This window comes from Pelodiscus sinensis, chromosome 26 (genome assembly GCF_049634645.1).
Source record: "Pelodiscus sinensis isolate JC-2024 chromosome 26, ASM4963464v1, whole genome shotgun sequence".
Taxonomy (NCBI): domain Eukaryota; kingdom Metazoa; phylum Chordata; order Testudines; family Trionychidae; genus Pelodiscus; species Pelodiscus sinensis.
The window spans coordinates 20,856,586-20,881,266 of record NC_134736.1 but is presented as its reverse complement, the minus strand read 5'-3'; the positions used below and the strand labels follow the sequence as shown (position 1 = coordinate 20,881,266).

The 24,681-nt window shown below is 50.4% G+C and overlaps 5 non-coding genes across 5 annotated transcripts; 3 read left to right on the top strand and 2 right to left on the bottom strand.

Annotated features, from left to right (window-relative positions):
• Positions 1-428: 428 nt before the first annotated feature.
• TRNAN-GUU (transfer RNA asparagine (anticodon GUU)) lies at positions 429-510 on the bottom strand. Its single transcript has one exon. It is a non-coding gene; the product is annotated as a tRNA-Asn (tRNA).
• A 3,796-nt stretch (positions 511-4,306) lies between these two features.
• Positions 4,307-4,378, top strand: TRNAE-UUC (transfer RNA glutamic acid (anticodon UUC)). Its single transcript has one exon. It is a non-coding gene; the product is annotated as a tRNA-Glu (tRNA).
• Positions 4,379-4,962: 584 nt separating this feature from the next.
• TRNAF-GAA (transfer RNA phenylalanine (anticodon GAA)) lies at positions 4,963-5,035 on the top strand. The gene has a single exon. It is a non-coding gene; the product is annotated as a tRNA-Phe (tRNA).
• A 1,038-nt stretch (positions 5,036-6,073) lies between these two features.
• TRNAT-AGU (transfer RNA threonine (anticodon AGU)) lies at positions 6,074-6,155 on the bottom strand. Its single transcript has one exon. It is a non-coding gene; the product is annotated as a tRNA-Thr (tRNA).
• A 3,307-nt stretch (positions 6,156-9,462) lies between these two features.
• TRNAA-UGC (transfer RNA alanine (anticodon UGC)) lies at positions 9,463-9,544 on the top strand. The gene has a single exon. It is a non-coding gene; the product is annotated as a tRNA-Ala (tRNA).
• The last annotated feature ends 15,137 nt before the right edge of the window (positions 9,545-24,681 follow it).

The following is a 24,681-nucleotide window of genomic DNA, read 5'->3' as shown; positions in this document are numbered from 1 at the left end:
GTGAGCCCCAGAACCAGCCCTGAGTGACGGGGGGAGGGGGAGCAGCTCACACATGCCAAGGGGCTGGCCAGGGCCAGGACATGAGCCTGCAAGGCAGCAGTGACATCGCAAGGGCCTTGTGCAGCACCTCAGCTCATTGGTTGGGAGGCTGTGACCTCACAGAGGGGCCATAGCAACAGCCAGGTGGGACAGGCTGCAGGGCTGGGGCATCTCAGAGACCCCCCTGGCCTGGCTGCCTGGAATCTCCTTTGTGAGGTTTCCCCTTGAGGGCAGAAGGGATTGAGGGTCCCAGGTGGGAGTGTTTCTGTGGAGATTTCCCCTTTCCCCAGGCTGCAGTGGGAGGGGCTGGGGCAGGCAGGGGTACAGGAGGGGCTGGCACTGAACTGAAGAGAGATCTGGGAGAAGCAAGAGGAAGGGCTGCAAACACCCGATGAGAATGGGATTCGAACCCATGCATGCAGAGCACAACGGATTAACAGTCCATCGCCTTAACCACTCGGCTACCTCATCTGAGCAGTTCGGGTTTGTTACCAATTACCCAAAGCCGTCACTGCCAGGAACCTTTGTGCCACTCGCAGGCTGGCTGGGGACACCCAGGGCTGGAAGGTTTTGGCTTTTCACAATGTTCCCTGGGCTGTTGTACAAAGCTCAGTGCTCGTAACAAACCCAAACACCCCTTGGCTACATCTACCCTGCAGGCTTCTAACACAAGAACTGTTTTGTGAAAGAGTTCTTGAACAAAATGTCTTGTGCAAGAGCACGTCCACACTGCCATGTGCTTTTGCGCAAGAATGTCCGTGGCAGTGTGCACGCTCTCTCGTGCAAGAAAGCTCTGATGGCCATTTTAGCCAAGGGGGTTTCTTGCATAAAAAAAACACTCTTCCCCATTCATACTACCTTCTTGTGCAAGAGCTCTTCCACAAGAGAGTTTATTCCTCATGGGGAGAGGAATAACTTTTGCACAAGAAGTCCTTTTCCTTCATTTTGCCATATATTTACTTGTGAAAGAACGCGCGTGCAGTGTAGATGCTCCTCAAGTTTTTGCACAAGAACGGCCATTCTTGAGCAAGAAGCCTGCAGTGTAGATGTAGCCCCTGGGTGCCCAGAGACGGGCTGGCTAGTCACAGTCTGGTTTGAACTCGAACCCCACTCCCGACACACCCACTTCTTTCCCCATAAGGAACGGCCCCATTTCCATCTCTCCAGGGACAGGAGAAGGGCTCTGGCCTGTTCTCTGCAAAATGCTCAGCCTCTTTCATTTTCTGCAGGAACGAGTGGGATCCATGCGCCCTGTTCCCCAGTGAGAGGTATGTGTCCTCTTCCCCCCTTTCCACAGACACAGCAGGCTAGGGGGCTATGAGCCTTGTGGGGAAAATCAAATAACTCCAATTGTGTCAAAGGGGGGGACTGTGCAGAAATCAAAACTCTCTGAAAGAAAACTGCTGTAAGGGTTAAAAGTTTTCCAGGCCTCTCTCCCTGTAACAGAGAGAAATCAAATTAACTCTAACCCTATCTCAAGTTCATGGATACTCCTAGTCTGTCACAATTTGCCATGTAAACCCTTATCTTTGTCACAGTTTGCCTTGTAGACTCCTCCACTCAAGTTCTCATGTGGCTTTGTGTACTGTAAAAACTTACTTCTAGCACTCCTGGGGTGAACAGAAGTCTCAGAGTACTTCTGCTGAGACTTTGATATGTTAAAGAAGAACAATCAACAACTGAACTGTCTAAGCATTCTGTATATAGGATCCCTGAATCTGTCTGTCAGGGCTGCTGCTTCACTCTTGGAAGTGACAGCCTGCATGCACGCATCATAAAGTTTTCTCTTCTAGGTTTCTCTCCTGCCTCACTGATTTGACCTCCGGCCTCGGACCCTTCTGGGGGCTCTGTACCCCAGGGGAGCGAGATTTCCCCCCTCAGCCTCCAGAGGCTCCTTCCTACTTGGCCTCCCACAAAGCTGGGCTGAAAAGCTGCTAGACCCCAGCCCTCCTGGGCCAAGCCATGGCAGAGGTAGCAGGATTCACTCCCATCATCTCCTGCCTGCGCCCTGGTACTGAGGGGCCGGCCCCTTTCCTGCTGCCCCAACTCTTATTCCCACAATGCACTTTGTGCAGGGGCCATTGGTCACACAAGGTGTGTGGCTGGGAGCCAGGACTCAGGACCCTTCCCCCAATCCCCCCTCTGACCCGCTAACACTGTCTGGCTGCCTCCAGCACGGGCTGAGCTCAGGTGACCTGCCCTGCAGCTGTGATGGCATCAGGCCTTTCCCACCTGCCTGCTCCATCTGGAGATGGAGCTCCAGTGGCCTCAGACACCCAGCAAGAGGAACAAAACTCTCTTCTTTGAACCTCAGGGAATAGAAGCTGAAGCCTCTAAACCTTGTAACAACCAGCTGAGCCCCAGCAGGTCCCACTGATATTTGAACTCAGATGGCAAGATTCAGAGTCCTGAGTGCTGCCCCTTACACCATGGGACCTGGGGTGGGAAAGTGCAGTGGGCACCTCTCAGCTCTCAGACTGGCCTCTGCTCTCCTGGCTCCCTCCAGCTGCTTCATCTCCCAGGACTCCCTGTAAGAAATGTGTCACTTTCACCCCTGGGAGCAGCTCAGCCATGCAAAGGGGCTGCCTGGGGCAGGACATTAGCCCTGGCGGGCACGGGTGGGTGTGGCAGTGACATCACAAGGGCCTTTTGCAGCCCCTCAGCTTATTGGCTAAAGGAGGTTGGGAGGTGATGACCTCACAGAGAGTCCATGACAGTGGCCAGGTGGGACAGGCTGCAGGGCAGGGGCCATCTCAGAGCGCCCCCATGGCTTTGCTGCAGGGAGCGGGGGAGAAGGTAAATATTTGTGAGCTAATGATATTAGAGGTTATAATTGGGGAAGCTATCTTTGTAATGGGTAAGATAACTAGAGTCTTTGTTAGGACCCCGCTGTAAAGTGTCAAATTTTAGCATGAATAACAGTTCAGAGGATTCCTTTGAAAGTGCAGTTTTAAAAGGCTTTTGAAGCAGGATGCAGGTAATTAAGTCATTGAGATAATGTCTTTTCTGATTTAAAATGGCAAGAAACTGGTTATTTTCTGTATTTTGTTTCAGCTACCCTAGACTAACATGGCTACTTTTCTATCACTATTTTAAGCTGCAGTGATTCATGTGAGCCCAGCTAGACATTCAAAGTTTGTGGGTTCAAGTCCCATGAGTGTCACTTTAGCTGCTTTCTCATTTCCAGGGCGCAGCTTTTACAGAACAGGCAATCCTTAGGGTGAAACTGGGGTGGGCTTGAGTCCAGACAGTTCCCAGCAGACCCCAGTGAGGATGGAGGGAAGGGCTGGTTCTTGCACTTGGGGCTGGGAGTTGTTCTGAAAGGCTTCAGGTGCCATAAGATCGTTTTATCCCTCCCTGTCTCCTCCCAGTGCTGAGCAACACTCAGGCTGTGTCTGCCCTACACTGCTCTTCTGGGAAAAGCTACGCAAATTTCAAAACCCAATTTGTGCAGCTTTTTCTTCTGCTTTTTTTTGGGGGGGGGAGGGGAAGAGGCTTTTCTGACATTTGGCCTGTTGCACTGGACAAGTCACACAAGGGAGGCAGCAGGCAGAGCCAGCCCAATACACCAGCCTCCCAGGGCAAGGGAGGCCAAGGCACAAGCAGCTGCCCGGCCTAATTTATCTGGCTTCCCCAGGTTGGCACCCAGGGGCATTATCAGCTGACGTTACCCCCCCCCCCCCCCCCCCCGTCACATGAGCATTGGGCTCATCAACAGGCTGGTCAGCAGCAGCTGCAGTTACCTGGGCACGGCAATAAGAGAAGACTTTTTTCCGGCTTCAAAGTAGGAATAAGACCCTCCGGAAAAGGGCACTTTTTCCGGAGGATCGGGGCCAGTGTAGACGCTCTTTTCCGGCTTTTTTAAAAGCCGGAAAAAAGCGGCGGACATTTTTATTTAAATGCCGTGGGGGATATTTAAATCCCCTGCGGATTTCCCTACGACGACTGGTGAAATTTACATGCCCCTTCCGGAAAAGGGGCCAGTGTAGACGTAGCCCCAGTGTTTCTGCCTGGCTTTGAACCAGGGACCTTTTGCATGTTAGGCAAACGTGAGGATTCCCACTGGGCAATGGAATTGGCTGCTGTTGTGAGACAGAATCCTGGGCTAGTTGGGCAACTGGCATGGCCCAGTCTGGCTGTTCTGATGTTCTGTTTGGTTTCTGTTCTTGTCCCCCCTGGCCAATGGAAAATGGACCCGTGTCCTGAAGGGGACAGAGAGTGGCCTGTGAAAGGCTAGTGTAGTTAAGGAGAGACCTATGTTCATGTGTCCCTGATGGTCTAGTGGTTAGGATTCAGCACTTTCACTGCTGAGGCCTGGGTTCAATTCCCAGTCAGGGAAACCAGCCTCATCTGTATTAATGAAATCTGCCAAGTCTTTGCCCTTTTCCATCACAGGGAGGGCCAGTGGGCTGAGGGAAGGGAGGGGCTGGGGTGCCAGAGGCAGGCTCTGGCTGGGAGACACTCCCAGCAGCCAAGCACATTTCTCAGGCAGCCCCTTCCCTGCGCAGGGGGCACAGGTCACACGCCTGGGTGAATAAGAGCTTGTGGGGACTGGCCAGGGCTTCAAGCAGGCAGCTCCCATTGGCCACAAACAAGCTGGGAGCAGGGACCAGGCATGAAGCCTTTTCCTCTACAGCTGAGAGACACAAAGGGCCCAGCAGCCCCTTCTCTCAGCTGTGCGTGGGGGCAGGGCGAGCAGGGAATCTGCCTGAGGCTCCTTCCTGCCATGTTGGGTGGCTTCATGGGCTGGATCCAGCCCGCTGGCCTGTATTGCCCAGGCCTGGCTTAGAGGGAACCTTGGCTCTGGGCTGGGGGGGAGGGGCGCTGCGGAAAGGCCAGTCTGGCCTTCCTGGGCAGGGCATGACGACATGCGGCAAAACATCCTGGACAGAGAATTACAGGCCACACAGGGCTCTTATCACAGCCAAAGTAGCTCAGTGGGGAGAGCGTTAGACTGAAGATCTAAAGGTCCCTGGTTCAATTCCAGGCTTTGGCATGCTCCCATAGGGGCTAATTATTTCAAGTTGATGGTTTTGCTTAGAGCTGTTATCACAACCTGCACTGCAGGAGAAAAGGGGAGATGAGCTGCATCCTGGGGCTCTTCCTGCTTTCTCTTGGCCCTGGGTCTCTATCCTGCCACAGGGCAGGTACATGGGCTACAGTTGGGGGGAATCGGGTGACACCACAAAAAACACTCCCTGTTGGCAGTGCTGGAACATGGCACCACATGAGCATGTTGCTAGCACCTATGCCTCCCCCCCTCAGGGCCACTAGAGATGTCCTTGCACCCTGGGGCTGTCTGTCTGGGCCATGCACTCACACACACTGGCCCCTTCCTTTCTAGTACATGGCTGCTGTTGTTCCTTCCTTTACTCAGCCTGGGAGTTGGGCTTATCCCAAGCAGCAGGGGCTGTGTTTACCTGGGGAGCCACAAATAGGAGCAGAACCCCCTGTTCCCGCTTTCTGCTTGGCTTTGAACCAGGAGCCTTTTGCACATTAAGCAAACACGATAACCACGATAGCCACCACCCCACAGAAAGATGCTTGTCAGTTTTTTTCTGTACATAAACTTGGACAAATATTCTGTTACTAATTCTTTGCCCAAGGCAGAGCAAGAGCAGGGAACAAGACCCCCCCCCCCCCAATACTTCTCTAGACCCTTTGCTCCCAACACAGGGTGGGGGGGGGGGGCTGTGTGCCTCGGGAGGAGTGACCCACATCATATCCCCAGCATTTCTGCCCTTCATGGATGGACCTTTGGGGGCAGGCCCAGACGCTCCATCCTCTCACTCAACTCCTATCACACACTGGAGCAGGGCAGTCCCCAGCGGTAGGGCTGAGCCATGGGGTGCTGGGCAAGGGGCAGAGGCTGCAGGAGCTGAGCGTTTCCCTAGAGCTCAGGGACCCATAAGGAGGCACCATGCTCTATGTCTCTCTGGGAAGGCGCAGAAAGGGATTGACTGGGGACAGGGAGAGTGGCTCAGGGGTTGTGCAGTTTGTTGCCCTGGTTAGGGCGTGGCCAAAACACAGGCCTCGCTGTGAGCAGGATTTGAACCTGCGCAGGGACATCCTATTGGATTACTAGTCCAACACCTTAACCACTTGGCCATCACAGCTGTGAAGTCAGCAGTGTCCCAGGATCAGGGACAGTGGTAAATAATCCCAGTGCCCAGGCCTGACCTCACCCGCCCCACAGAATTCACACGGCAAAAATGGCTCCAGAACAGGGCAAGCTTGGGCGCTCATTGCTGGGCCCTGGGGTGAAGCATTAAACCAGCCCCCTCCTGTGGGGCCTGTGAGTGTTGCTGTCCCTGCTGTACAGACAGGGCCATGGAGGGAGGGAGAGGTTTACTGAATGGGCCAAGGTCGCCCAGCGAGTTAGAGCCCAGCTTTGCCCCCAGCGTCCTGCCCCACCCACCGACGTGCTGACTCCCTCGCTGCCAGGGGCTGTTTGCATTGGCCTCTTTTGTTTTCTTTTCTGCTGGGAGACATTGGGACAGTTGGCCAGGGCGTCCCGCAGTTGCCATCTCCCTCTGTGCAGGTGCTGTCCAGAGCCCCGACTAGCAAACGCTGACACTGCTGTTAGGTCCAGACCAGAGGGGAGAGTTTAAGGGTTATTTCGGAAGAAGGGTTTTCTCCCCAAATAACTGCATCTAAACGTTGTTTTTTATTTCATAATAAAGTATTTTGAAACAGCACCCGGACACGATTATGCAAATAGAGCGCGGGATATTTAAATCCCGGTTTCAGTTACAATTTTGAATGTCTCCATTTGCATCCCTCTCCTGAAGGAGACTGCAAGTGTCCACATGTCCCGGGTGTTGCAACCTCCCAGTACTCACCTGATGTTCCCTCCCCGCTGCCTGAAGCCGTTTGGGAGTCCTCCTGCATCCCCTGGAGCTGCAGGTCATCAGCGTTGTCATCCTGAAGCTGCAGCCGCTGCTTCCCAGGTGTCTCTATCCCAGATTCCACAACTATCCCTGGAGACAGGGGCTCCCCACACCCCGGGATTCGGTCCAGTTCCTCACAGTATGCACAGTGCTGCGGTGCTTCCCCAGAGCGGGACCTGCCCTCACGGGTCCTCACACACCCCTCCCGCAATTCGTTGACCTTGGGTCTGACTTGGTCTAGGATGCAGGAGGGGGGAGGTGGCCTTTCTCTGCAAGGCCATCAGCCACTGGGCCATATGTTAGATAAGTTCATGGAGGTTAGGTCCATAAAAGGCTAGTAGCCAGGGGATAAAATGGTGCCCCTGGCCTCTGTTTGTCAGAGGCTGGAGACGGATGTCAGGAGACAAATCACTTGATCGTTGTCATTGGTCCACCCCCTCCGGGGCACCTGGTGCTGGCCATTGTCGGCAGACAGGACACTGGGCTAGACGGATCTTTGGTCTGACCCAGTACGGCCGTTTTTATGTTTTTATGTTTATAAATGTCTGCATTCGTCCACCTGGACTGCCGGGCCTGCAGAGACTCCCCCTCGGATCACAGCTCCAAGAGGGTCTTTATCTCTGGCCCAGACACTGACAGTGCCCAGTGTTTCTGCCCCGTGCTTGGTCCTGTGATGTGTCCCTGAAGAGGTCTCTGGGGGTTGTGCCTGAGACATGGCTCTCCAGAAGGCAGACGTGCTCGATCTTAGGCAAAGGACCCAGAAACAACACTTTACGGCAAAAAACACAAGGACGGCTCTTGTTCCGCATCCCTGGGCTACAAAGAGTATCCAGAAGTCACTTCCCCACCTCTCCCTTGGCTGCTCTAGAGCTTAGCCCAAAGTCTGATGTTCCATGAATGGCCAGGGGAGGCCTCTTCTGTGTCCCAGAAGGACCTGGGAAAATGTGAGCAAAGGAAGCAGCAAGGCACCACTGGGAGTTGAACCCAGGCTCTTCTGTTTAGAAGAAGCAAGCTAAGCCATGGTGCCCCCCTCAAGCTGTTCGGTGAAACTGCTCTGTGGTCCCAGACAACACCATTGACTCCCAAAGTGCAGCAATTTCCTTCCAGCCCTGGCTGTGTCTGCGGCTGAGCTGCACAAAGGAAGATACAAGATCCCTGGGGGGGTCTTTGCCGGTTGGACGTGCCTGAGGAAAGAAGCTGGAAGTGCAACAGACACACAAAAGGGGACAAGGGACAGTTTGAGTCGTACACAAGGCTGGTGGTGCAGCTCAGCCAGGGACCTTATCCACTCACAGAGCTTCAGAGCTTCTCCACGCCCCGAACCCTACCAGGCAAACTGCCCCATGGGCCTCGCCCGCACCATGCTCAGGGCCTGGGGATTTTCTGTCCTTTTGCCAGACCAAATAACTAGCCCCCTCCCCACCCCACTGCTCTGGAGTCTCTACCTCTCATGGGCCTTCTCATCCTCAGACTCCTCTTTGTCTCCAGCCAGACCCTGCTCTGCTATAGCCACCTCCCTCTGGCTGTCACTCCTGGGCCTTCTAGAGTAAAATGTGCCCCTTCATTCTGACTTTGAATACCTGGGGTTTTAGCAACCAGATCTGCACCTAACACCAGCATTAGCTAGTGAGGGGCCTGGACAGCTTCTGCAGAGAAGGAGACAGTAGCTGCAGAGCGTCCTTGCCAACTATTTCAGAGAAATGCAAAATCCTTGTCAATGAAAGGATACAGTCACCCCATGTGGGACTTGAACCCACCATCCCTGGCTTAGGAGGCCAGTGCCTTGTGCATTAGGCCACTGCGGCACACAGAAAAGGCTTCCAGGGAATGAAATTCACCCTTCTAAATGTCCCTTCTTCAACATTTAGCTCCTAATGAAGCCCCTTTGAAGAAGCCAGATACACAGGAAGAGCTGATCACACCCCTCTGAAAATCAGCTTTTGACTTGGCAGCTGGCTCCAAGTCATGGGCCTTGATATCTCGTCTCCCTCCCGAAACCAGGGAAGTGTCTCCCACTGCTGCAGTCTCCTGAGGCTCTATGGCCATGTCTGTACAGCAGGGACAGCAACACTCACAGCCTCACAGGAGGGTCCCTGGCCTAGCAATGTGGCCCCCTGAGCAGCCTCTGATGTTCCCTGCTTGAGCCCCAGAACCAGCCCTGAGTGACGGGGCAGAGGGAGCAGCTCATGCGGGCCAGAGGCAGGTCATAAGCATGTTAGGCATCAGTGACATCACAAGGAACTTTTACATGACCTCAGCTCATTGGCTGGGAGGCAGTGACCTCACAGAGCAACCTTGGCAGCAGCCAGGCGGGACAGGGACAATCTCAGAGACCCCCATGGCCTGGCTGCCTGGAATCTCCTTTGTGAGGTTTCCCCTTCAACTCACCTCTAAGGCAGCCTCAGACCAGAGCACCCAGGACTCCTCTGCATGACCATTGAAATGGTTTGCTGTGTGAATTCTGCGGGTCAGGTGACGTCAGGCCTGGGCACTGAGATTATTTACCAGTTTCCCTGGCCTGTTGTTACTTAGAGCTGTGATGGCTGAGTGGTTAAGGTGTTAGACTTGCAATCCAATAGCGTTTCCCTGCGCAGATTCAAATCCTGCTCACAACGAGGCCTGTGTTTTGGCCACAAGCCTTTCTAGGGCAACATGGTACCCAAACTCTGAGAAGAATATGCCTGTCCCATGCCTGTCTCGCCTTCCTGGGCAGTGTATGACGACATGCAGCCTGGCTGCCAAACATCCCAGACAGAGAATCACAGGCCACTAAGGTCTGCTGGCTGCCGTCAAAGTAGCTCGGTTAGGAGAGCGTTAGACTGAAGGTCTGAAAATGCCTGGTTCAATCCCTGTCTTTAGAACATGTAGCAGCGATCTCTTTGCTAACCTCCAGTTATTCTTGTGGTTGATCGTCATGTCAGGGTTTTCAGCCACAGCTTGGAACTGACAAATCATCTTAATCTGATTAGCCCCCTCCCCCTCCATCTCTTCCAGAGAGGCCTGCTTGTTGCAGCCAAAGCAGCTCATTTGGGAGAGCATTAGACTGAAGATCAGACCACTTAAGACTTAGAAACACCAACTCACCAAGGGGATTGAGCCCAACAACTTAATGCTATTAGCACCAAACGCTAAGTGGCTGAAGGAACCAGCCCACAGCAAAGGGAGTCGCTAGTGGCCCTTTCAGAGGAGAGCCAGAGGCAGCTGCAGGGATGCTGTGGACTCTGGAGGGAGATGGGTGGCCTATAATGAATGTCTAATTGCAGGGCAGTGCTCACTTTGCATGTGGGATCGGTATCCTCATTCTTCAGGGCATCTTCCTTTTTTCACAGGCAGAGCCAGCCAGGAGGCTAAGGGACTTGTAACCCCTTCCCCGTCAGTCACAGAAAGGAGATGTGGGCTCACCTAGCAGGTGGGGTTCTTTGGCAGAAGGAAAAGCCCGTTGGATTTCTACGCTGCAGTGCTCAGTGGGTGCCAGGCTAGTCTAGTAAAGGTTGTAGGTTCAAATTGCACGAGAGTCACTTTAGCATCTGCTCCCACAGAACAGGCCACCCCTTGAGTCTGGGAACAAGGAAAGACACAGAGGGCTGGTCACCAGGGCCCATGAGTCTCTGTGTGAGGGGGCTGTGTGCTCACAAATAAGCAAGCCAGTAAAAATGGGGGTGGAGCAAACATATGGCCTCTGGAGGAGATCTTCTGGAAATGCTTATTTTGAAAGAGAACGTCTACACAGCAAACGTGCATTGAAAAACTGAGCTGCTTTTTGGAATGATAATGTCCACATTGATGGGCGCTGTCTTGAATTTCAGTTGTGATTACTGTGGCTGGAGTGGCCACCAGGGCACCTGTGCTATTTCCCAAAGGCCTCTTCTTTGCAAAGTACTCCCCCTTCTGTGTCCACATTTGCCTTTCCCCGAAAACGCTTCTTTAGAAAAATGGCTTCTTCCTCAGAGAAAGAGGTTTGCCGCCATCAGAAAACCCGTCAGTTCTCTTGATTGTCAGTGGCCCCTCTGCCAGCGATCTAATGGGGACGTACTCAGTGTAGATTTGGAGCCCCAGGAAGTGATTTTTAGTGGCTCTGGGGAGGAGTGTGTTTGAAATAGCAGCAGCGGAGCGTCCACACTACGGATATTTCATGTCACTGGCTCAGGGGTTCCTTGCCTCAGTGCACTGTAGAGAAAGCCCTTGTGTGTTAAAGGGCCTCAGGGAGCTCAGAGCAGGATTCTAGTCCCATTGATCCCCTCAACACTCAATCCCAGCCCCAAGCACCTCCCCCCACATCACTAATCCTGTGTTCTAACTTCTGTACCCTTGCACATCCTCACCTCTGCCCTGATGCCCTCACCACTCTCACATGCTACCCAAATCCCTGCCTTGAGCCTCCCACACTCCAATCCACACTTTAATTTCTTACAGGTACTGTCCTATCACAACCCCTCCCCCAACTTCCTGCCTTGAACCTCCCCCCTGGCCCAAGGGGTGGTGCCCAATAAAACAGTCCCTGTAAGAAATATGTCACTTTCACCCCTGGGAGCAGCTCAGCCAGGCAAAGGGGCTGCCTGGGCAGGACATTAGCCCTGGAGGGCAGGGGTGGGTGTGGCAGTGACATCACAAGGGCCTTTTGCAGCCCCTCAGCTTATTGGCTAAAGGAGGCTGGGAGGTGATGACCTCACAGAGAGTCCATGACAGTGGCCAGGTGGGACAAGCTGCAGGGCAGCGGAAAACTCAGAGACTTTGCTGCAAGGAGTCTCAGAGCCCCCCATGGCTTTGCTGCAGGGAGTCTGCTGCTGGAGATCTGCCCTTGAGGCCAGAGAGAGAATGAGTGTGAGGAGAAGCCTCGTTGGAGCCTTCTCCTTTCCCTCCACTAGCTGAACTAGAAGACAGATGTCCCCGTGGAGAAGGTAAGAGCTTCCAAGAGGGGCCCTGTAGCTAGAGTAGGGGAATTAGCTCAAGTGGTAGAGCGCTTCTTTAGCATGCAAGAATCAGTGGGATCAATACCCACATTCTCCATTAATGGGAACAGTCCCTGTTTTTCTTCTCACAGGTAGAGCCAGCCAGGGGGCTAAATGTGTCCAATAGCCCCTCCCTCTTCCTACTTTGTCTCCCCAAAGGCCAGACATGCTGGGGGAGGAAGCTGCTGGGACTCAGCCTCCCATTGCCTGGCAGTGACAGAAGCAGTGGAGACAGGCCCCAAGGGGCAGAGTTGCCCCCTGGGAAAGTGCCTGCTACACAGGGGAGAGGCAGCGGCTCCCTCCACATGGTCTCTAGCTGGCTCTCTGGGGGTGGGGCCTTGGCTGCTTCCTTGCTGGCCTAACGAGAGCTCTTTGCCCTGCCTCCATGATCCTCCTCACAAAGCTGATTGGCTGGCTGAGAATGCCACTCAAGGGCACAATCGCTCAGCTCCCTGGCATGCCCTGAGTGATGGAGGTGTCGGTAGAGCAGGTCACCAGCCCGGCCCCTGAGCTCCGCCTGTGCGGGAGGCAGCCAGGCAGAAGTCAGAGCAGGGCAGGACGGGAAAGGGGCGAGTCAGAGAACAGAGACAGGGCAGCAGTAAACCACAACATCCACAAACATCCACAAACCCAGCCTAACTGCTTGTCTGGCTGCCATGCGAACCACGACTCCATCCACTGCCAGCCCCCAGTGCTTTCCCCACCAGGCTAGTGCTGTGTGTGCCACAGGGCTTCCTGTAGCACTGCCCATGCAGGAGAGGAGAGGGGCAGTTAGAGTCACCTAGCTCTGCCCCTTCTGAGAATGGCAAGTGCTGTCTTAGCAGTGAGGGAGAGGTGGGAAGGAGCCTGAAGTAACCTCTTGGGTCACAGCTACTGTAACATGTGGTAATGAGGTGAGGAAAATGACCAGGAAGTGGTCCTGTGAAACTTCAGGCTGGTTTCCCTGACTGGGAATTGAACATAGACCACAGCAGTGAAAGTGCTGGATCCTAAACACTAGACCACCAGGAACACCTGAAGCAACCTACTTTGTTCACATACACTAGCCTTTCACAGGCCATTTTCTGTCCACTTCAGGATGCAGGGGGCGGAGGGGAGGGTCTATTCTCCCTTGCCCAGAGGGGACAAGAACAGCCTAACAGAACATCAAAGCAACCAGACTGGGCCATGCCAGTTGTCCAACTAGCCCAGGATCCTGTTTCAGGACAGCAGCCAATTTCATTCTCCCAAGGGAATCCTCAGCACAGACAATTATTACATGATCCCTCCCATCGCCCATTCCCAGCTTCTGGAATACACCAGCTAGGGACACCTGCCCTGTCCATCCTGGTGAAATGCCATTCATTGTGGCCCCCGGAGCTTCCAAAGTTGAGTAGCTCTGCATTAAGGATTCTTATTAATGTCAAAAACGTCAAGTAATGTACAGCCAGAGTGTGATGGAACTGGAAAGGAAAATATTGCCACTAGAAGGAATTTTCGCAAAAGGGGTACTTGGCTTTGAACCATGGACCACTTGATGCATAATCAAACACTCTACCACTGAACTACACCCCCCATGGAAAAAGCTACCTGTAGCCAGTGTTGGGAACAGGGCAGGGAACAAGAAGCTTTTGCGTAACACACATGTCAGATGGGACAGACCCTCACTGACCCCAGATTGTGACTGGTCCTAACAAGGGATTTGCCCTGAAAGCAGCAGAGCTGGGGCAGGAGAGAGAGTCCTGAGCGATGAAGGGGATGGAGGGAAGCCAGGAGAACAGAGGCCAGCCTGAGAGCTGAGAGCCACAGGTGCCAGCTGTAGGTGCCATGGTGTAAGGGGCATTGTGGGAATAAGAGTTGAGGCAGCAGGAAAGGAACTGACCCCTCAGCACCAGCGAGCCGGTGGAAGAAGATGGGAGGGAATCCTGCTACCTTTCATTCACAAAGGCAGCACTTTTCCAGTGGAGCTAATTCTGCCCCACCTGCAACCTGTCTCCAGTGCTCCTGCCACTGCCTGGCCCAGGAGTGCTGGTGTCCAGCAGTTCTCTGCCCCAACATGGCTGGATTTTGGGGAAAGCAAGTAAAAAGTGTGGGGGGGCTACTGGAGGCACTTAGCCCCCTGGCTGGCTCTGACAATAAAAAGAAAAATAGGGATTTTCCCTCTTATTGGAGAATGTGGGTATTGATCCCACTCTCTCTTGCATGCAAATAAAGTGCTCTACCACTTCAGCTAACTCCCCTGCTACGTTACCAGGGGCCTTCTTAGAGGCTCTTCCCTTCTCCACAGCAATGTCTGTCTTCTAGGTCAGTTAGTCCTGGGAAAGTAGAAGGCTCCAAAAAGGCCACAAGGGCAACTCTCAAGGAGACTCCCTGCAGCAAAGCCATGGGGGGTCTCTGAGATGGCCCCTGCCCTGCAGCCTGTCCCACCTGGCCATTGTCATGGACTCTCTGTGAGGTCATCACCTCCCAACCTCCATTAGCCAATAAGCTGAGGGGCTGCAAAAGATCCTTGTGATGTCACTGCCACACCCACCCCTGCCCTCCAGGGCTAATGTCCTGCCCCAGGCAGCCCCTTTGCATGGCTGAGCTGCTCCCAGGGGTGAAAGTGACACATTTCTTACAGGGCCTGTTCTATTGGGCACCACCTCTTGGGCGGGGGGAGGCAGGGAGTTACAGGCACATCGCTTGCTCCCAGAGCACTGGGACGACCATGGAGCAGGACTCAGTGGCCAGTTTGTGGTACCCAGGGGTTCAGAGTGGGAGTCAGAGCCCTGCCTTGCTAGTGCCAGTCACAGCAACCTCTGCACCAGTTCCAGCCTTGTGGTTTCCTTCTTCCCAATGTTCCTCTCCACTCAGCCTTTTCCTGAACCAGCAGTTTCATGGGTGATCAGGGGAGGCCTCTTCTGTGTTCCAGAAGGACATAGGAAAATGTGAGCAAAGACTACAACAAGGCATCAAGGGGAGTTGAATCCAGGATTTCCCATATATGAGGAAGGTGTTTTAGCCAGATGAGCCATGGTGCCCTACTTAGCTAGGTTTATATTACTGAGTTTTTCCAGGATACCTCTTGTATCCCGGAAAAACTCTGCCGCATCCAGGGAATCGGTCCCCTTTTTTGGATCACTTTCCAAAAAAATGGGCATGTTTTTTCAGAAGGCCTGTATTCCTCATTTTATTAGGAATAAGGGCTCTTCCGAAAGAGAAGGTTTTCCCCACATTTGGGCCCGTGTAGATGGGCCAAATGTCGGAAAAGCCTCTTCTGAAAAAAGAAAAGTGTCTCCAAAACTGTTCGAATTTATGGTTGCAGATAACATCTTTAAATTACAAAGTGCAGCCATTCCCTATTTCCCTCAGCCTTCCAGGGTCTCAAGGCCTGTGCAGCCCAAGAAACGTGATTGGCAACTGGTACCCAGAATCTTATTGTCAATTGAGTGCAAGGCTGTGAAAACATGGACTCAAGGCAACCAGCTTGTGCTAAGTGTGGGCTCTAGGGAAAAGGCTCTTCTTCAAACCAGAGTCAAAGCAGCAGCCTAACAATGACTTAACCAAGCACACACTACACCTTTCCACACTCCCAGCTGAGCTATTAAAAGGGGGCTGAGAAATGTTGGTTTGTCCAGACCGGTCCTTCTACAAGTATTAGGGGACATGCTACCCCAAGTGGACGGCATCGTAGAAGAGGATCAGAATAACCCAGCAGTACAGAGGTTGTCACAGGTACTTCACGTGCAGAAAGTGAAATCTGAGCTAGAGCACAAGGAAAGAATGTTGGGTTCTTCTCATGTGTCTTTTTTGTTCCAGTGTCTCTAGGGGAGCAGATGGGGCAGAGCCACAAAAAAACAAACCACTTGAGTGAACCTTGGTTTAGCCTCTCACTTGTGCTGCTCGCTCTCTCAGACAATTCCTATGCCCAAGGCAATAGCTCCACAACCAAGGTGTGTTGAGTTGATTTCCCTCAGCCTAGAGCCAGCGCAGGGAGTAGAACAGGTTTCTTTTCCTCTCTCAGAAGCAGGGAACCCACATTCTCTGAGGCCCAGTCCTGAGACTCTCTCCCTTTAGCACCAGGGAGCACTAGACAGAGCCTGGCAGCTGCTGGGAACAGATGTGAGAACATCTGCGAGAAACACAAACTCAGCCCCCTGCATCTCCAGCCAGGCTGGTAGGTTCTATGGCCCCAGCACATCTCAGCCGCCTGCTGAGCCAGCCAGACAAGACTCCAAGCACCAGTGAGCATTAGACACCCAGCAGGAGGCACAAAATTATCTTCTCACCAGCCTGAGGGCAAGGAAGCTAAAGCACATGGAATGGGAGGGTTTTGCAGAAACCAGACAATGAAAGTCCTAATGAAATTTGGACTCAGATTGCAGGATTCAGAGTCCTGAATGCTGCCCATACACCAGGGGCCCAACAGCAAGCTCGTAAAGTGAAGAGGCCCAGGGCCAAACTGGAGTCGGGGGAAGCAGGAGGCAGGAAGAGCCCCAGTCTACACAGCTACTTTTTGTGCAAGAATGGACCTGATGTGTAAAAGGGAAGTCAAATCCCCCGGAGCCATTGATTCCCCTATGAGGGGCACGTACAATATACATACATTGCTAATGCTTAGATATATTTGCTATTTGTATAGGAGTAAGACATGACAAAGGTCAAGGCCTGTCACAGGTAATAACTTATAATAAGGAGACGAGGGGAGGTGAAACCAGTCTTCTGTTAAGTAGAGATATGGATAGATTCCACATCCTTTAAACTTGTGACCGGCTCAAGCAGGAAAGGGAAAAGGGAAGTATGGCTTGCCCATTGTTCAGCAAGAGTGAATGAATGTAATACAGCTGTAACCGCAAAGTCAGCAAGTAGGCACTGTATTTAACCTCGTTTGGAAAATTAACCTGACCTATAGGAATGCTAAACGTCAAAAATGAAGTAACCTATCATGTTAAGGCACCTAAACCAGGAAGGATGTTAACCCTATAAAAACCCCTGCATATGAGATGTTGGGGGTCGGCTCTGATTTGAACATTGAGTTCCTTAGCCGTACCGTGGTTGCAACCAATAAACTTGAGTTGGACCCAGCCTGAAAGTGTGACTCTCTTCTTGGGGTAAATCAGACTAGCCTCCAAGGGGACGAAACCTTGCAATTTATGCAACAAATTGGCACCCCAGATGAGACCTCCCTTGGACTACTCCGGAGTCGGACGACAAGATTCGCCGTAGGTGACCATGAAGTGCGCACCGGACTGTTTGAGTCCGTCACGGCACCGAAAGCGTGAGTCGGGACATCCGGAAAGTTAAAGGAGTCTCTATTGAATGAGTCACACGAGGCTGTCAGGTCCGAAGAAAAGAGGAAGGCGCCGGGGTATAGACGGAGTGAGTATACCTATTCCTGTGTTCTAGCAGATATTGATCTGTAAGTTTGCACTCAGCATATAGGTCTGAGTATTTGTTTGTCCCCCGGGGGCGTTGCGTTCAGCACATAGGTCTGAACATTGGAAAGAACACAATATTGTGGAATTGGGTCGCTCCCAAAATGGTAGAAACCTCTGTAAGCCCCAGAAGGAACACCATGAACCCGTGGGTTGCGTGGGGAAGTTAGGAGGAGTTAGGAAAACTCCAGTGGATTGCTTTTGTTTTTAGTAGGAGTACTCTTGTTCTTTGTTTTAAATGATTTGTTGGAAACCTAAATTGTGAAACCACAGGTTTGTGTGTAAGCATGACTGTCGCTGACCAGGTCTGAGACTTAAGCTGACTCCAGCCGCCCCAAGAATCCTGCAAGGGGAAACCCGATGACCAGGATTTCTTGATTGCAAGGGGGGTCAGCCGAACCTCGTGACCCAGCGAGTCTCCAAGCCCCCTGTTTGTCTATATTTGTTGCTGTCTAATAGGCCCGTCTTAAGTGTCACGGCTCCACAAGGGCACACCGGTGTCTCTAGTGAGGCAGCCAAGCGCTGGACCCTCTCTGAGTTCGGACGCTAAAAGCTGGTGTGGTGTCATTCCATCGACACACGGAGCCGCGATAAAAGCTTGTTGACTGTGTGTGTGTGCGCGCAATATATATAAATAGATAGATATGGGTTCGGGAAGTTCCCGGATAGAAAACTCCGCAACCCCATTGGGGATGCATGTTACAGAATTTTAGTAATTTTAAAAGTGACTATAGAGTAAAAATGGCAAAAGATGAGTTAATTAAATTTTGTCAACTTGAGTGGCCTACTTTTGGTGTCGGATGGCCAGATACGGGCTCCTTTGATGTAAACCTGGTATCCCTAACACGTAGCGTTGTGACGCGGGATGGACAGTGGGATCACTTCCCATATATTGATTGTTGGTTATTCCACGTCCAGGATCGACCAAAATGGATATTAAAATGTAGTATGGGTGTGTGTAAGGTCATGGCTGCAAAGGCAAAGACCTTGAGAGGTAAAAGCCCTGAAATACTGGCTCCCTCTAGTGATGAGGAATTTGAGTCCTATGGAAAGAAGAGGAAAACCCCTTCTTCTTCAGGAGGGTCTAGCCCTATTAGAGAGAATGAGAATTGTTCCTCTCCTGCCACTTCAGGAGGAAACAGTAACTCTGAAATCATAAGTGAACTTACATCTGAAAAGTTACCCCCCCTTATCAGACTCCTGCTGGTCCTGGATTCACTTCAGCCCCCCCTGCAGAGGCTGAAGTGAGGGGGGCTGAGCCAACAGGGTGGACTACTCAATTCGGGCAAAAAAAATACTTCTTGCGAAAAGGCCCATCAGATCCGGGATCATCATACCATCAGTACCCCCTTAGAGAAGTAATAGAGGAGGGAAGATAAGAGAGCGCAGAAGCAGATGGCAGTGCTGGCTGCAGCACTCTCCAGCAACCAGAGGCCGGACCATAAGGGGCCCCCTCAGAAAGGAAAGGGACGGGTAGCAGTTGATGAATGTGTGCACTGATGGGGAAAAAGGACATTGGAAGAGAGACTGCCCAAAAATTGAAGGCAAAGGGGAAGAAAAGACAACCGGAGAACCGCCAGATGCGGGCAGAATCCTCCGGAGAAGAATCTAGTTGAAGGGGACGGGAATCTAAGGCCACCACCCTACGAGCTAAAGCTCGAAAGGATCCCATGGTAAAAATAAGGGTGGGTGGCAGGGACTATGAGGCTCTGGTGGATATTGGAGCCACGTTCTCTATGATCCCCATAAAACCCCCTTCAGCTAAAGAAAGTGGAAAGCATGTGACGATAGAAGGAATTGAGGGAAAGAGAAGCAGGCTACCCGTATGTAGACCCCTCCTCACGAAGATTAGAAAAAAATTATGTTAGAGCATGCCTTTGTTGTTTCATCTGCATGCCCAGTTGCCCTGCTAGGGCGAGATATGCTAATTAAGCTGCAAGCTGAAATTTTCTTCCGTAGTGATCAGAATGTAGTGCAGCTGCCGGTGAAACAGGGCTCAAATTACCAGATGGCTCTCTGTGCAGCTGAGATGCTGTTAGAGACAAAAGGGACTGAGGTCTTAGAAGGAGTCAATCCATGTGTATGGGCAGATGAGACCCCTGCCCGAGCAAAGTTTGTGACTCCAGTAAGAATTCCTCTCATTGAAGGAGAAGGCTCTGTGGGTGTAAAGCCATATCCCCTGAGAGAAAAAAGAGCCACCTGGATAGGCTTAAAGCCATTAATCGAACAATTCAAAAGATATGGCTAGGTAGTAGAAAGTTCCTCTCCCTTCAACACCCCTATTTTAGGGATGCCAAAACCGGATAGCGTCTCATAGACTCGTGCAAGACTTACGGGCAATAAATAAGAAAGTTCTTGTAGACCAGCCTATGGTCCCCAACCCACACACTATCTTAACACAAATTCCAGCAGACACAACAGTGTTTACGGTATTAGACTTGAAAGATGCTTTCTTTTCTATACCTTTACACAAAAATAGTTGGAAATTATTTGCTTTTGAATGGGAAGACCCGGACACCCATCACAAAACCCAGCTGTTGTGGACTGTGTTGCCCCAGGGTTTTGTGTCATCCCCCCATATTTTTGGGACGACATTGCAAAAAGACTTAGAAGACTGGAGGGGGCAGCACCCTGAGGTAGCTCTCCTCCAGTATATTGATGATTTGTTGATTACCAGTCCTGATATGCAAAAGGGAAAAAGGGCAACGGAGCCCCTGTTGAATGCCCTAGGGAAGAAGGGATATAAAGTTTCACAAGAGAAGGCCCAAATATGCACCTTCCTAAGCTATGAGATTGAAAAGGGAATGCGGGCTTTGAGCAAGGATCGAATCCAAGCAACTTCAGGAAATTCTCAAGCCCTTCTTAGCAAATAGATAACGACAGCCTCTACGGCTAGAAACGCAGGCAACCCAAAGATGTTTCACAACATATGAGTGGGGGCCATCCAGAGGAAAAAACATAACAAACAGTTAAAACCTTTCCCTCACACGCCGTTATAATTGGCTTGAGGGCGTGGGGGAAGGTAACTTAAAAGCCACCCAAATGTCAACCAGTAGAAATTGAACGTGAAGATGTAATCACTAAAAACTAAATCTGCCCTAACAAGGAGACACATTCTGCAACATAAATCTCCTTACAGAACATGAGCAAGTGATTCACCCCAGAGCCAGCAGCATAACTCAACTGCTGCAGCTTGGATGTTATGAAAATCATATACTGAAAAGAATTAGGAAGTGTGGGGGCTAATTAGAAAGCCCACTCTCCTTACCAAATTAATGCTAGACAAATCTGTGTAATTAAGAAAAGTAATTTAGCAGGATCAAGACAGATCATAAGAGGAAAAAAAAGAGCCCGGTCTGCAATACAAGAGGGAAACTGAACCATGCCACTGTTGGGGAGGGCTAGCAACTCTAAGGTAATTCAAGGGAGTGGAAGGTCACGAGTACCGATGAAGCGCTCTTGTTCTCAGAAAGTTGCAGCTCACTCGCACATGAAAATGGTAAGGAACTAGCTGTAACCTGTTCCCCTTGCAGATCTTAGGCAGTATTTTAAGTTATAATAGGCCACCCCGATGGGGGGGAGAAATGTTTTCTTGTCTTTCAGATCATCAGAAAGCGCTGGCGCCAGTTGAAGAAAAACAACAACAAAATGCCATGGTTCTGTGTCATGACATGTGTTTGTGTTCTGTCCAAGTTTGTCTTGTGTGTCTTAATTGTAATACGTATTGCAAATGTTGTGAATAGAAAATTGTTTAGGCTAGGAGAATGTTAACAATGTCTCCACAGGTGAACAAAAAGAACTGGAAGGAAGCAAGGAGTACATTACGTGAACAGAAGGATGGGAGACAGTACTAGCTCCTTCCCACCAGACTAGTTTTGTTTTAATGGCCATTGCTAACTTGCCCTCATTTGGATATCATCAACCAGGACTTTAAGGACAAAATGGAGCCTCCCAGTTGTGCACCATGCCCTGAACAGGCCCCTGTTCCAGAACCAGGACAACTGTCACTGATCCTTACCTTGATGATGTTCCACACTGGTACAGACCAGCTGTGTGCTAGACTGGTTAATCAAATTGGCAAATGCCTGATTAGGCAATGACAAGGCTTAGCAGATACCATCGCAGATTGGTTTGAGCCTGGTAACCCTATCAGCAACACTTATGTCATAGCCCAGAAATTGTATGAGAATCCAGACTTGTAAATGCAGTAATATCCAGTGCCCGTAAAGGCCTACACACCAGCCAAGCTAATCAATTGATCCTAAATAGTTTGAAGGATCTGTCCAGCTCTGTAGACCTAACCTGATGTTTGGACCAGAAGCTAATTGGATTGGAAGTAAAATAAAGAAATTAGAAGGCCAGTATTGAAGAATAAGGTAAGCTTTAGCCACTACCACTTAGTTCTTATGGTGGTGAGTCCCCAATCTCCCCTGTGCCTACCCATTGGAGTAGGGAAAGAGAGAATCCATGAGGACCCAAAGGCCCACCTGGACAGGGCATAGTACAACCATTTGTTTTTGGTCCCTCTGAGGATTCCTCACTCAGATCAGATCAGAATGGTAACCTCCCTGCCTGTACCAAAGCAAGGGCATATAGATAGAATAGAAGGCATTGCTTATTCTGAAGGTGTGGGAGCCTCCCTATACCCAGGGATTGTTGTACCCACTTTGATAAGGAAATTTTATGTACCTGCCCATTTAACATCATGACGAATCTGCCTAGGCTTGATGTGGTTGTCATAGAAAAACAAATGAACATCGAGCTGGTCCAAATGAACGGTACCTACTGGTGTTTGACTACCCAGACAGATCACTCCATCCTGCCCCTCTGTATATCCGTCTGTGTGCATAACGGTCCCTCATCAAGCGGCCTAACCGTCAATAGAATGTGGACATATCGCACTTTGGTAGTGGAGATAACTACACATGAGATGCTGAGTGGCATGGCGGAAGTAAGTACCAAGAGGAGGGTTTACTGGCCCTGCAGGCAAAGATCAAGAAGTTGGTGGCCAATGCCCAAAGATATATTGGGGCTAGCCGTCTCAGGTACACACAGATAGGGAAACACCGTGGACCATGCCAAACACCTATCTCTGCAGCACTCAACCAGGCAGTAGAGGTCAAACCTATAATCATGGGCAGTGCCAGTAAGGCGACGAAATATCTTGGGGATGGATTTGAATAGTGTTTGCCAAATTATGTAGAGAGTTTAAATGTTAACATTTATAATAATGATAGTGCTGTACCAGCACTTCCAGAGTAAATTAAAATCCCTTAAATTGTTGTATTTAACCTAGTAGATTAAGAAGAACCCCAAAGTCAAGAGAAAAGAACTATAGGAGTAAACTGAGGCAGTCCATGGTATCTTGCTAAGGACTGACAAACTCAAATCATTAAGTCAGCCTGAGAAGCGTATGCTACAGCAGTAACTGCGACCCTGGTTCCCCTGGCAACCACATGCCAAAAAGGCCTCACTTTGATAAGGCTGGTATCAAGCAACCGCGTGGGATTGGTTTTATGGTTTGCTTTATTCCTAGGAAATAACCTTGGTTCCAAAAGAGCTAGCTGGCTTTTGGCTCAGAGAATAAAGACTCTTATGTCCATCAGCGCTGTGAAGTGCCAAGAACTGACTGTTAGCCAATGCTTCCCATTGCAAAATGATCCTACCCCGACTGCTGATAAGCCTCTCTCTTCTGGTCCTGCTTTCCCACCTGTTGGACACCAGAAGAATCGAAATATTACAGGGTGATGTGCTAGTAACCTCTCCCCTGCATGATGCTGAACCACGACTGTTTCAAAGAAAAAGAGGAAAACTCTTGTTGTGCTATGTTGGTACACATTCCTGTTTAGTTTTGTTTTGTTGTGATTATATTATGCTTAATGCCCTGTTTTATACCTTGTATAATTGCCTCTATATGTCGCACTGTATTGACTACTGTCAACCGTGGAATGCTTGTACATTACCAAAGATTAGCCAAAGAAGAAACTGATGAGGTATAAGAAAGAGAAAGCCTCTTGAGGGGGGAATTGATGTGTAAAAGGGAAGTCAAATCCCCCGGAGCCATTGATTCCCCTATGAGGGGCACGTACAATATACATACATTGCTAATGCTTAGATATATTTGCTATTTGTATAGGAGTAAGACATGACAAAGGTCAAGGCCTGTCACAGGTAATAACTTATAATAAGGAGACGAGGGGAGGTGAAACCAGTCTTCTGTTAAGTAGAGATATGGATAGATTCCACATCTTTTAAACTTGTGACCGGCTCAAGCAGGAAAGGGAAAAGGGAAGTATGGCTTGCCCATTGTTCAGCAAGAGTGAATGAATGTAATACAGCTGTAACCGCAAAGTCAGCAAGTAGGCACTGTATTTAACCTCGTTTGGAAAATTAACCTGACCTATAGGAATGCTAAACGTCAAAAATGAAGTAACCTATCATGTTAAGGCACCTAAACCAGGAAGGATGTTAACCCTATAAAAACCCCTGCATATGAGATGTTGGGGGTCGGCTCTGATTTGAACATTGAGTTCCTTAGCCGTACCGTGGTTGCAACCAATAAACTTGAGTTGGACCCAGCCTGAAAGTGTGACTCTCTTCTTGGGGTAAATCAGACTAGCCTCCAAGGGGACGAAACCTTGCAATTTATGCAACAGACCCTAATTAATTATGCAACTAAAGCATGGCAATATGCTAATCAGCGCTTCATTTCCATATGCTTTTGTGGAAGAGAGGTGCAGTATAGAGATAGCCTAGGTGGTAGAGAGCCATGAAGAGACATAGACTCAGGAAAAATCCCTGGGCTGCAATTCTTAGTTACACCAATTAAAAATAATTCACCAGTTCAGACATGATTTCTAAGCCCCCACACAAGGAAAATAATAAAATCAAATGGCCTCTCTAGACTACTCCCTATTTACACATGTCAAGATATCCATTGCTAAGACTGCATGGCCTAATGGATAAGGCATCTGACTTTGGATCAGAAGATTGAGGGTTTGTGCCCCTTTTCAGTTGTGCTTTGTGTGCTTGGGGTCCTGCTACCTTGTGCCTGTAACAATATGGTTTTTCTATAGTCCTCTTGCAAGGCCTGTAGCTATTTGGTGAGCCTAAACTAAAGCCTTCTTCTGTAGCCAGACTGAAGAGCGGCAGCAATGAGCTGTAAAGTATAGAGTCACATTCAATCTAAATGACCATGAGAAGGGGGTCCGATCCTAATGACACCCACTGTCACCAAGGAAGAAACAGATCTCAGGATGGGTAGAGAAAACTTAGCTAACAGCATTTTGTCTGGCATAAAACTGCTTATCAATAGTTGTGTTTGTGTAATTGGCATTCTATGATTATTGTCCTCACTTTCCTATTGTTTGTCTGTGTGATGGCTGTCTGCACTGTAGCTGTTTCTGT